Genomic DNA, 12,918 nt, shown 5'->3' on the forward strand with positions numbered 1-12,918 from the left:
GACCTAGAAAATTAGTAGTACTATTTGTTATTTCAGGCAATTAATCTTTTGTGAAACTACTATCTCCCTTATATTGAGACGAATTACACATTAAGGTCCACTAAAATATGTTTCTATAGGCCTAGACATCTGACTACAGACTGACGTTTTGGCCTCAACCTCAGTCTGACCTAGTTTCCCTGATTCAAAGCATTTCTCTTAGCAAAACAGCGGTTTTCAATCTGAACTTTCTTATAACAGTACGTTAGGTTTCTCATAAGAAGAATTTCCTTTAGTCATATTTTGTTGATATCTACATTAAGAATTATAATTGGTATGTGCAGAAGAAACATATTTATGATTTACACCTTGGTTTTGGGGGATACGCGTTACTATAGCTATGCATAGAGCTATTACTGCGTCTCGTTGAAGGCCTATCACTACCAGTATTTTGGTAAAATCTTGAGGAATTATTTGGTCTATACATATGTTTCTTGTTATAAGAATCTGTCATTTCTTGAAAGTTTTGCTCGAACTTTTGATCGAAAAGTGAAGACATCATTTGTTTTTATTCAATAACAACTATCAGTTTTTGAATGTGTAGGTCTAAGGGACGCAACTGATGATAACAAAATAGCATTCAATGGACGAGTTAACTCACTTTCATCGTACGAAACCCTGTAATGACATAAATTCTACGGCAGCATTAATTACGAGATCCACAAAATAATAGGATGTTATTTCTGCTAATCTGCGAAGTGCATATCCATAGTCCGGCTTCTTTTCACATCAAAAGGCTACTTCACGTCCATGTGGACTAAATTGTTGCATTAGCACATATTTCATTTCCGAATTACTTGCAAGTTGAGAGGGGTGTAATGAAGAAAGTAACCGTTGTGCCCCCCCCCCACTGCAAATTAATTGTTAACATGCATGCTATTTGTTGATCATCCAAACTATTCCAGTTGGATACTTGCTCTAACTGAATAATATAATCGGACCATTCACTAGTATACCATCAAAATGATCGGGACTTATATTCATAACCGAAGATGGCTATTTGCTATACCCGAGTACAAATTGTTCTTCGGAGCACTTTCAGTTGTAGGCATTGATGCGTTTCCACGAGATAAATTACTTGAAAAACCTACATCTCTTGAATAATGGTTCGATAAAAGTATGTGGCACCGATGTTTGACACTATATACCATAACCGGTGACGTAACGCTATTTAAAGGAAGACAGAGGCATACTTTTCGTTTCTTCTTTTTGAATTTTGATTTTATTATTCTGTGAATGTCCTCAAAATGAATACCCTAGGCAGTCACAAGAACAAGACTTTTGTCCTTATAAAGAAAAAATGGTGGTTTCCTAACTTGGCCCACATTGGCCAAGTTAGAGCGTTAAGATTTCATAATAGTTTTGACAGTGATCTTTGGAAACGTAAAAGAACATGGCAAATTAATGACTAAAATATGAAAAACAAGATCAACAAGGAAAGGCGGCGTTCAATGAACGCAACCCCCATATGACCCAGCAACAAGAACCAATGACAAGGAGCCCAGGCGGACCCCAAACATAAAAAGGACAGGGCAACGACACGTTAATCATTAAATGATAAATAATTTGTAACTGATTAGGAATTCAAAGAAAATAATAATAGGCCCACAAAGGGGAAGGGGACAGGAGACCGGGGGAAGGGGGGGGGTTAATCAAAGAAATAAAAACTAGAGGCAATGGGGAAGATACTTACCGTAGACGAGAAAACAACAAGGGACACAAGCAAAAGTGTCACCAAAACAGTATGAAACAACATAGACATACATCTGAGGAACACAGTGGGGCGCCGCCTTGGAACGGTCAGCAGCATAATAATGACTGCTGGGGAGTTTAAACCGGTTAATGGTGCACCAAACCTCGCTCTTAGCCCCACCATGTTCCTATAAACGAGACAGTGTAAATAAAATGAATCCCCGCCAAGTGAAATTCTAACAGTTGTCATGGTTACAAAAGGTTAAATAAGTAAAACACTAAAATGATCATGTATAAAAGTAAACCCAATGACCATAACAAAAGTACTCAATGTCCTAAAGGAAGACAGAGCAACAAGAAAATCACCTACAAGGGCCCGACGAAGCAAGGCAGAAGACGAACATTAAGACAATTCAGTCCCAAAGGGCTTTACGAACTATCCATCATAGAGTCTCCCACTTGGTCCGTCAGATGCAATCAAAAGAGGAAAGCGTAGTGTCCAACTGTAAATGGGTTGAACACTAAACATGCAGTATGTCTTAAAATAGTAGGGTCATAACCTCTTTTAATAAAACGTTTAATAAGTTTAGTAAAAACAGCAGAAAAATTACCATGACCCAAAATCTTACGAAGTTTGTAAACCACATCGCCATAAAAACCAGGCTGGCTAATCCCTTGTCGCAGAAGAGTTTTTAAATCACTATTGAATTTAGAAATTAAATCAAAGTTACGATTGTAAAATTTAGTAAAATATTTCCGTAATTTAGACTTGTTTCAATCAAACAATATCCATATTATCTGTCATTGTATCTTCCAGGGTTTGTTAAAGTCACATGTTTTTTTTCTAAAACTACTCAATGATTCTGTCGGCGTCTAAATTTCGTTCAACATATATAGATCTATTTATGCTTCAAACCAAAAAAATATATAATTTATACGGAAATTCATGCTGGGACTTATAAAGAATGTCATTTTAGCGTGATTTGAGTACATATACTTACTAATACGTTTAATGTTTTTGTCTTTAATTTGCCTGAGTATCCCTTTAAATAACGATTTGTCACTAAGGAAAGCGAATACCTCACATGGCTGTAATCTCTTACTGTCACATCAGAAACAGTATAATTTGATTTTATAGGGGAAAGTACTGGCTTTTAACTTAAACCCTAAGTATAGACGTATCTTACTAATCGTGTTGAGTTCCGGTATAAAGGGGTAGGCTTTTGACTCACCGATACGTAATAATCCATCATTTGTATCACAGTAGGAGCATGTGATGACACACTTAACCTATTATTTTCTGTCATTTGTGATGTATAATTAGTAAATCTTACTTTCGGAATACTAAACTCTTGTCTTAAAGTAGGGGAACAAAGACATGAATAAGTCCCATAAGACGTATTTTTGAAACTTTCCTCATACCTTGGTGAAGAATGTGTGTTTACTTGTTTTCCGTTACATGAAAGGACTTTCGATGGGCGTTTAAAGTCAAAGTTCTCGAGCAAGACGAAACGTATTTCGTGTATTGAACCCCGTAGTATATATGGTACTAACCGTAACTAGTATCAGAATGATATAGAGGTAAATTTCCCTCAGCCATTCTTAAATGATTACAATTTCTAGATAAAACACAATGATTGTATAACTTAGTTGTACTTCAACTGAGTCTATTTACTGACGTTATTTCAAGTTTGTAAAGTTAAATCAAGATTTATTATTATCTTATTGTAACAGTTTCAATGGTTAAACTTTAACAACAAATAGACATCTATGATACCTTTTACTTAGAGCTTTTTTATATTAAACACAATATTTTTTACAAGTGATCTTAGATAAGGTTTTGACAACTTAGTATAAATGTTTTACATTTGTCAAACTTATTATTAGTTAAACTATTTTTTTTTCCAATTTTTATAGTTAACCCCTAAATATCTTTATTTAGCTTAAACAATATCCTATTTACAGGAGCGTCCACGTATATTGAACTTTTATTTTATGTTATGTTTAATTTTAGTTTAAAGTTTATAGTCAATACCTATACAGTTACGATTTTTTATACACCACCAACCTATAACCGGTTACATTGCGCTATACATCTGTCAATATTTACTCGATTAACTGTTTTAAATAGCAGACGATATACTAACTATTATACTAGAAAATAAGGAAAAATCTCCAAATATTATTCTAAATCAGTACTGTACATTCAAATTTAATAACAAACTTTACATAGCTTTATGTAAATTCCCTGTGACGATAAACAAACAGCAATTCTATATAATAAAATCTATACGCGAGTACAAAACAACTGTACTTCATATATAACAAGAAAATAACTTTACTAGACGTACACAAAAATAAATAGCAATATAACAGATGTATGTTACAAAAACAACCAGAAATTCAGTCGTCACGGCACCAAATGTAATAGTGCCGGTTAATTACTGTAGTTAAAATTGTATCGAGCCCAACCCTCAGTGGTGCTCTTGATAGTTATGCAGAAATGGCCAAATTATAAGACTGGCAGCACGCGATCATATAGATAACTTTATACGGCACTACACTCAGGGGCATTTATAACCAGACACTTATATTTTAGGTATAAATTGGTTTTTTGTAACGGATTTTGTTCAACTTTTGAACATACAAAATTCAACATATCATACTTATTTCTTAGAATTGTATTACAATTAATTGACAACAAAATAGAGAAAATAACAAAACAAATAGGCTACTGCAAAATGAAAAGTCACAGAATGGCTGAAAATATCGTTACAAAATGAAAAGTCTCTGAATCCCACTACTTCTGTATGTTAACCACTTTATGTGTCCTCCCATGGCTATAACAAAGTGTAAACACCTGTCTCATGGCTATGACGTAGTTTCTCATGAAGGCTTGGGGAATATTTTTCAATTCTTGACAAGGTATTCCTCGAGTTCCAGCAACTCCTGCAATATTAGTCACCAGATCTAAAAATCACACGTGTTGACTGAATTGAACACGTATGTGAGAAAGTGACCAGAAGTCCTTGCAATCTGCTTGAACCGGAGCAAGCTCTTGTTTATGAATAGAGAACTATGAGGCAGCGGTATCAATCCTGGATGAGACGATCAGGAATCACGAACTAGATCCCCTGCTACACTAAGGTACAAGTTAATCTTCCAAATAAGAATGTTATCTTGCCTTTAACATGGAAACTACAAAAGAACCAGTGGTTTTCAAAAAAAAAATCACTGAAAGACATTTTTAACGCAACACGTGTGCTTGTTAGTGTATTTGGGTTATTAAAGAATGATTATTGATACAATTTAGAGTAAGATAAATGCATACCTCATACAGGTATTGTGAAAATTCTATTGTAGTCAATGAATGAAAAAGTATAAAATTTAACAGAAATAAAATATAATAGAGAATAAATCGCAAAATTCACAACACAACGATGGGAAATGATTGTTTTACCACATCCCTTATCACACAATATTAAGGTAAACATAATATCAATTAGTTAATATCCAGTATGTCCTTCCTAAGCTTATATAACCCTCATACACCTCTGTCTCATGGACATAACAGTTCCTCAGAAATCTGTTCCAGTTCTGGTAGGTTCTACGGTTGGACCACTCGCCAGCGCACACGCCTATTCAACTCATCCCACAGGTGTTCAATAACATTAAAATCTGGAGACACGGACGGCCATGAAAGCTGCTGAATGTTTTGCTGTCGTAGTAAGTCCCTGATGACATGTGCTGTGTGTGCCGGCGCACCGTCGTGCATAAGTATCATATCTGTCCATGGGCTTTTTATTACCAGCAAGCTGTCCATGGTATTTTTATTACCAGCAAGCTTCTAAAACAGGGCTACCGCTATCATAAATTACGGAAATATTTTACTAAATTTTACAATCGTAACTTTGATTTCATTTCTAAATTCAATAGTGATTTAAAAACTCTTCTGCGACAAGGGATTAGCCAGCCTGGTTTTTATGGCGATGTGGTTTACAAACTTCGTAAGATTTTGGGTCATGGTAATTTTTCTGCTGTTTTTACTAAAATCATTAAACGTTTTATTAAAAGAGGTTATGACCCTACTATTTTAAGACATACTGCATGTTTAGTCTTCAACCCTTTTACAGTTGGACACTACACTTTCCTCTTTTGATTGCATCTGACGGACCAAGTGGGAGACTCTATGATGGATAGTTCGTAAAGCCCTTTGGGACTGAATTGTCTTAATGTTCGTCTTCTGCCTTGCTTCGTCGGGCCCTTGTAGGTGATTTTCTTGTTGCTCTGTCTTCCTTTAGGACATTGAGTGCTTTTGTTATGGTCATTGGGTTTACTTTTATATGTTTCTACATGATCATTTTAGTGTTTTACTTATTTAACCTTTTGTAACCATGACAACTGTTAGAATTTCACTTGGCGGGGATTCATTTTATTTACACTGTCTCGTTTATAGGAACATGGTGGGGCTAAGAGCAAGGTTTGGTGCACCATTAACCGGTTTAAACTCCCCAGCAGTCATATCATGCTGCTGACAGTTCCAAGGCGGCTCTCCTTTGTGTTCCTCAGATGTATGTCTATGTTGTTTCATACTGTTTTGGTGACACTTTTGCTTGTGTCCCTTGTTGTTTTCTCGTCTACGGTAAGTATCTTCCCCATTGCCTCTAGTTTTTATTTCTTTGATTAACCCCCCCCCCCCTTCCCCCGGTCTTCTGTCCCCTTCCCCTTTGTGGGCCTATTATTATTTTCTTAGAATTCCTAATCAGTTACAAATTATTTATCATTTAATGATTAACGTGTCGTTGCCCTGTCCTTTTTATGTTTGGGGTCCGCCTGGGCTCCTTGCCGTTGGTTCTTGTTGCTGGGTCATATGGGGGTTGCGTTCATTGAACGCCGCCTTTCCTTGTTGATCTTGTTTATCATATTGTAGATGAGGAATAGTGACAGGAATAAGAACATCCTGTGGATATTTAACAGAAGTCGGTCCTGGTATGTATGGACACATAAGCCCAACGCCGCTATACTGGTCACGTTGAATAATACAGGCGTCTTTAAACCGTACTTCCCTTCGCCGTCGGTAAATTCGAACCCGACCGTCACTATGGAAGAAATTAAAGCGGCTTTCATCCGTTTAGAGGACATTTGCTCACTCTCCTTTGATGACGGTGAGCCCACTCTTCCCTCTATTTAGATGACGTGCAGTCAGGACAAAGTCGCGATATTGTCTTCTTCCTCGAATGCTCTGGTCGCGGAGCCGCCTGATAACGATCTTGTTACTTATGCGGCTGCACATTCGAATCAACGTTTGTTGAGGCAGTCGATTCGGCGGTCTTTAATCGGTATTGAAGATGATTTGCCGTGTGGCAGCCGTAAAAAGTTGCCCCGTACTTCACTTCAGTGTTGTTATATTTTCTGATCCTTCGGGATCATTGATGCCAACACTATAAAGTGTTGAGAATTGTGTACCGCTCAAGCCGGTGCTAGGGGGCGTGAGGGATGTTGCACTTATTCATTATCCCTCATGTACAGACTCAATCAAACCGAGTCTGCAATTCTTATGTTATTTTGTTGTGATTAATGCTTCCAAGGGATCACTTTGTTTCCAGAATTTTGCAATAATCTGGGCATCTTCTGACCCTTCTTCGAGGCTGTCGCCGCTCGTCCTCAACTCGGCCGTACGTTGGTACTTTAACAGAAGCCTGGCTGTGACAGACACATTTCTGCCAAAATTTCGCGCCACCTGAAAATATTCAAACAAGAGTGATATTTGTTTTTTCTTCTTATTATAAGACAAGCAAATATATTGTTTTGAGCAAATTATTTATCTTATCTCAAATATCATAAATAAAACAAACTTGGCATTATCATTAATATTTTTATTCTGAGTGTCTTTGGTTTGAGTCCCAGTCAGGCTGCATACTTTACTCACCATGTGATATAGATCAGTATTTCCAGCTATTATTGACTAGACTGCATATATTTATGATTAAAAATGTCTTAAGTCAATATTGTTAAATACATGTATTCAAAAAACTGTCTATATATATGACTTTACTTTGTGGGCCTATTATTCAATAATTTATTTGTTTTCTTTGAATTCCTAATCAGTTACAAATTATTTATCATTTAGTGAGTAACCTGTCCGTGCTCAGTCTTGTGCACTGTCCTGTTTTTGTTTGGGGTCCGCCTGGGCTTCGTACCACTGGTTCTTGTTGCTGGGTCGTAGGGGGTTGCGTTCATTGAACGCCGCCTTTCCTTGTTAATCTTGTTTATCATATTTTTTACTATAAGACATTGTATTAAGTACTAAATAAATTTGACAACGTTTTGTATGAGGGGGGAGAAGTTTTGCATAGACTTGTCGACAAATAGGCACTTACCCTTAATTAACTCCTTTCTAGTCAGTGAGATTTATTTCACTTAGCCTGAAAGGATTTATATTATTAAAATACAACAGGGGCATGGTCCTCATTGGATTGAAAAAAATTAGAGGTGTGATCAGAAACGATATGGAGTTCTCTTCGATGACAAGTCAAGTCAAGTCAAGTCAAAAGATTTATTCAGTAAATAAAGGCCACCGGCCCAAAATACATGTCATACAAAATATGATATTTAACATTATAAGGTTGTGTCTTTTACAAGTTTTGACAATCATTACATTTAAATGCTACTGTGCTATAGATATCATGAGGTGGTAAATATAAGTAGAGATTTTCTTAATTATAAAAATATCATTTGATGGGAGTAATTCATAAAAGTTATGTAATTCATTTCCGGAATTATACCAGTTTAGTAAATAGGTATTTCTAATTTCTAAATATTTTTTACAATGTAAAAAAAGCATGATATTCACAGTCAATATGATAAGTTAAATGATTTTCAAGACAAAAGTTGCAAAAGCGTTCTTGAAAAGGTATATTTAAATGCCTACCGATTTCAACATTAAGTTTGTGATTTGAACATCGAAATTTAGCATATGCTTTCTTATGTTTTACAGGGATTTCTATTAGAAGATACCGTTCTACATTTAATAAGCTTTTAAAATAACAATAATGGTGACATCTACTGGCATTGTTAATATTATCATGCCAATTTTGAGTATAACAATCTATTATGCGTTGTTTAAAAATGCTAACAAAAATATTCACATCTCCTATTTCTTGAGAAATCCAAATGTAACCAAATCCGTAATTGTACAAAAGTATTCGTATTTTGCTAGCCCAACAAGTTCTTCCAGCTTCATCTAGTGATTTTAACATTAAATAACATTGTTTTGGGTAACGGCATGGTGGCATAACTAATAGCTTACACCAATAACGGATGCAATTTGTATAATAAGTAATACAAAGTGGGAGTCTACCACATTCACCTAACACCATGCTTGTATTTGTATTTTTTCGAACATTTAATAAACCCTTACAGAACATATTATGAACAGATTCTATAGTTGGACTAAATTCATACCCCCAAATCTGTGATCCATAACAAAGAATAGGTTTGATCATTGTATCAAAAATTTTAAAGTGTTCCTTTATGGGAAAATTACCAAATGGTTTTTCATAACCTTTGATAGCAAAAATTGCTCTTTGAGCTTGTGAAGCTAATTTATCATGAGCTACATTCCATGATAGTTGTGGAGTGAATAACAAACCCATATATTTATAAACAGCAGTTGTATTTACAGGCTGACCGCGAAAAGACCAAGATTCATAATTACGAAGACGACCTCCATTTCGAAATACAATTATCTCTGTTTTGTCAAGATTAATTTCCATGCCTGTGTTCAAGCAAAATTGATCAATTACATTAAGTTATTGTTGTAATTTTGTAGCAGTTTCAGCACAATTTGCAACATCATCTGCAAACATTAAACAAAGAATATCAGGAATATCATTTGTAATGAAAATGCCTGTGCCACATTTCTCTCTTAAAAGGGAAGATAACTCGTCTATAAATAATGTAAAAATTGTCGAACTTGTCTTATCACCTTGCCTTGTACCAATGTTACAGGGAAATAATTCAGTAACCATAACATTGTTAAACAAATCAGTTGTGTTAACACATGAAGAGAGAAGAAAATACATTGATTTCAGAATTCGAAGAAAATTTCCAAAAACGCCCTTCTTTTCAAGTGACAAGAAAATTTTAGAATGATTCACTTTATCAAATGCTTTACGGAAATCAACATAGAGACAGTAAAAGCGGCCACCCTTTTTAGAAAGATATTTTTGAACCATTGCTTGTAGACAAAAAACATTATCGATAGCCGAGTAACCACGCCTAGATCCTGCCTGAGATTCATCGATTTTTCTTTGATTTTCGGCCCAATCGTATAATCTTTTATTTATAATACCTGTAAAGACTTTACATAATGTATTTGTAATAGATATGCCGCGATAATTACCAGGATTATTACTTGGCCCTGATTTATGAATTGGTGTAATCATGCTATTTCTCCAAGATATTGGAAATTGCCCTGTTTCGAGTATTTTGTTAAATAGTGTATGCAGAATAGGCGCTATTTCATCTGATGTATGTTTATAAAATTCGGAAGGTATGCCATCTGGGCCACAACTTTTATTATTAACTAATTTAGATATAGAATGTTTAATTTCTAGCAAAGTGAATGGTTCATTTAATGTCTGAGCTGTATCATCGTCGGAATCATGTTCGTTTCCAACATAAGGATCAACAAACACTGAATTTTCGTCATACAACAAATATCTAAAATAATTGAACCATTCTGTACAAGAAATACTAGGATCAGACATAGTAACAGTTTTGCCTTTCTTCACTAATTTCCAAAAAGAACTTGGGTTGTTACTGTTTGATACTAGTTCTAATCGATTAGATTTCTGATATTCAGATATTCGTACATTACAATAGTCTTTAAACCTATTTCGTTTATCTTTATATATTCGTAAGTCAGACGAGGATTTACTTAATCTAAATGTGCGTAGCGCCGCGTATTTGTTTGCTTTTAACTCATTACATGTGTTATCCCACCACGGAGGTTGAGACGAATGAAAACAAAATTTCTTAAGCATGCATTTTCCAGCATCTTTATAAATGGAAGTAACACAGTCGACCGTAGAATTGACAGAGTTATCAATTGATTCCATTATCATCGTGTAGTGGTTATGAAACATTTCCCTAAATTTTTGCAAGAAATCTGTACCTGCTGACACACGCCATTTATATCTATCAAAAGTGTTCAATGATATTTGAGCAGTTTGGCTATCTGCGTTATTAGACTTTTTACGAAACACAAAAGTACAACATATAGGAAAATGATCAGATTCATCTCTAGTAAGAACCTCAAAATCTTATATGTATGAAAATAGAGAAGAAGATGCGATCATAAAATCAACAACACTCGATCCATCATTTGAGAAGCAAGTAAATTCACCGTTTTTATCGCTTGGAAAACGACCATTAAGTATATGAATATCAAAAATACAGCATAAGTTTACTAAACATTTACCATGATTAATGCCACGTATATTATCCTTACTATGACGTACAATATCAAAAGTGCTACCATTATAGTCAGTATTACCAAAAATAAAATTTAAATTAGCACATGGGATAAAGTCTAAAAGTTTTTTACATCGACTATTAAGGTCACCTGACAAAAATAACATGGTGTCCGGGTATTCATATGTAATTTGTTCAAAATGACTAAACATTTCATTGATACCGTTTTTATCGTCTCTATCATTATAGTAAGAACTTCCCTCAGGACTTATATATGTGAAATACATGATAATGTCATTACAATCAAATATTTTTGAAAAATTACAGTATAGTACAACACAGTTCTCAAAATGATCAAATATTTGTCTTATTGATATAAGTTTATGAATAGTACTTTTCACGAAAACACTCATTCCACCATTGTTCCTCAATGCATTATCTTTCATTTTCCTAACAAAGTCAAAATGCACATATGAATTTACAAAATTATTGAATTCTCCTTTGAATTTACTCCATGTTTCACATGTACTTAAAATATCAAAAGTATTATGACATTAAACAGCCAAAACTGGCCATATAATATTGCGGACCATGTGACAAGGTGGTATTACTAAGACAGAGACGAACTGGAAATAGAGACAATGTGGACTGTACTTTAGGATTGGTATGGACGCTGTTATTGAAGACAAGATCAGGAATTGCTCTCGATGCATCGCTAGAAAATCAAAACCATCTGTAGCTCCACTTGTAAACATTTCTTCAACTACTCCAATGGAAATTATTTGAATAGACTACTTGAGCCATGAAAGATCCAAAGGTGGCTTTGAACATATATTAGTTATAACGAACCATTTTACAAGATATGCCCAAGCTTACCCAACCAAAAATCAGACTGCAAAACTACTGCCAAAATACTGTTTGAACAATTCATTGTGCACTACGGATTTCCATCCAGAATACACAGCGATCAGGGAGCTAACTTTGAGTCCAATCTCATAAAAGTATTGTGTATTTTGGGTGGTACCAATAAATCACATACCACACCTAACCACGTCATGGGGAATGGTATGGTAGAACGTTTCAACCAGACACTCTTGAAGATGCTTTGCACAATTTGAAGAAAGTAAAAAGTCCGGCTGGAAATCCTTTGTTGCACCTCTGGTACATGCTTATAATCTCATCATACATAACAGCACTGGTTTCTCACATATTTTCTTATGTTCGGAAGACAACGTAAACTCGCCATAGACGCGTTACTTGGTATAATTTTTGATGATGACAAGGCTAAATCAAGGAACGAATATGTTAGGAAATTAAGAGATAGACTGAAGTTCGCATATGAAAAAGCACAGAAAATTTCTTCTGAAATGGCTAATTCTAATAAAGATGTGTACGATTTAAAAGCAAGAGCAGCAAAATTACAATAAGATCGCCGATAAATGGGAATCAACTCCGTATGAAATTATTTCTCAGCCAGATGAAAATACACCAGTGTTCGTTGTAAAACAATGTGGCAGTAAATTGAAAAAATCAAGAATACTTCATAGAAATATTCTGTTACAAATTAAAACGATGGTTGCTGGTAAAGAAACAGATATCGCAAGTCTTGAAAACAAAAATACTGAGAAATACATCATTCCACAGACAAGAAAAGATGCAACGAATTTGATAAATAACAAAGAACCTGAACAGAGAGAGAAAATTAAAAGA

Source organism: Ruditapes philippinarum, unplaced genomic scaffold (assembly GCF_026571515.1).
Source record: "Ruditapes philippinarum isolate M1 unplaced genomic scaffold, ASM2657151v2 ctg690_1_1_1_1, whole genome shotgun sequence".
NCBI classification, from domain to species: Eukaryota; Metazoa; Mollusca; class Bivalvia; order Venerida; family Veneridae; genus Ruditapes; species Ruditapes philippinarum.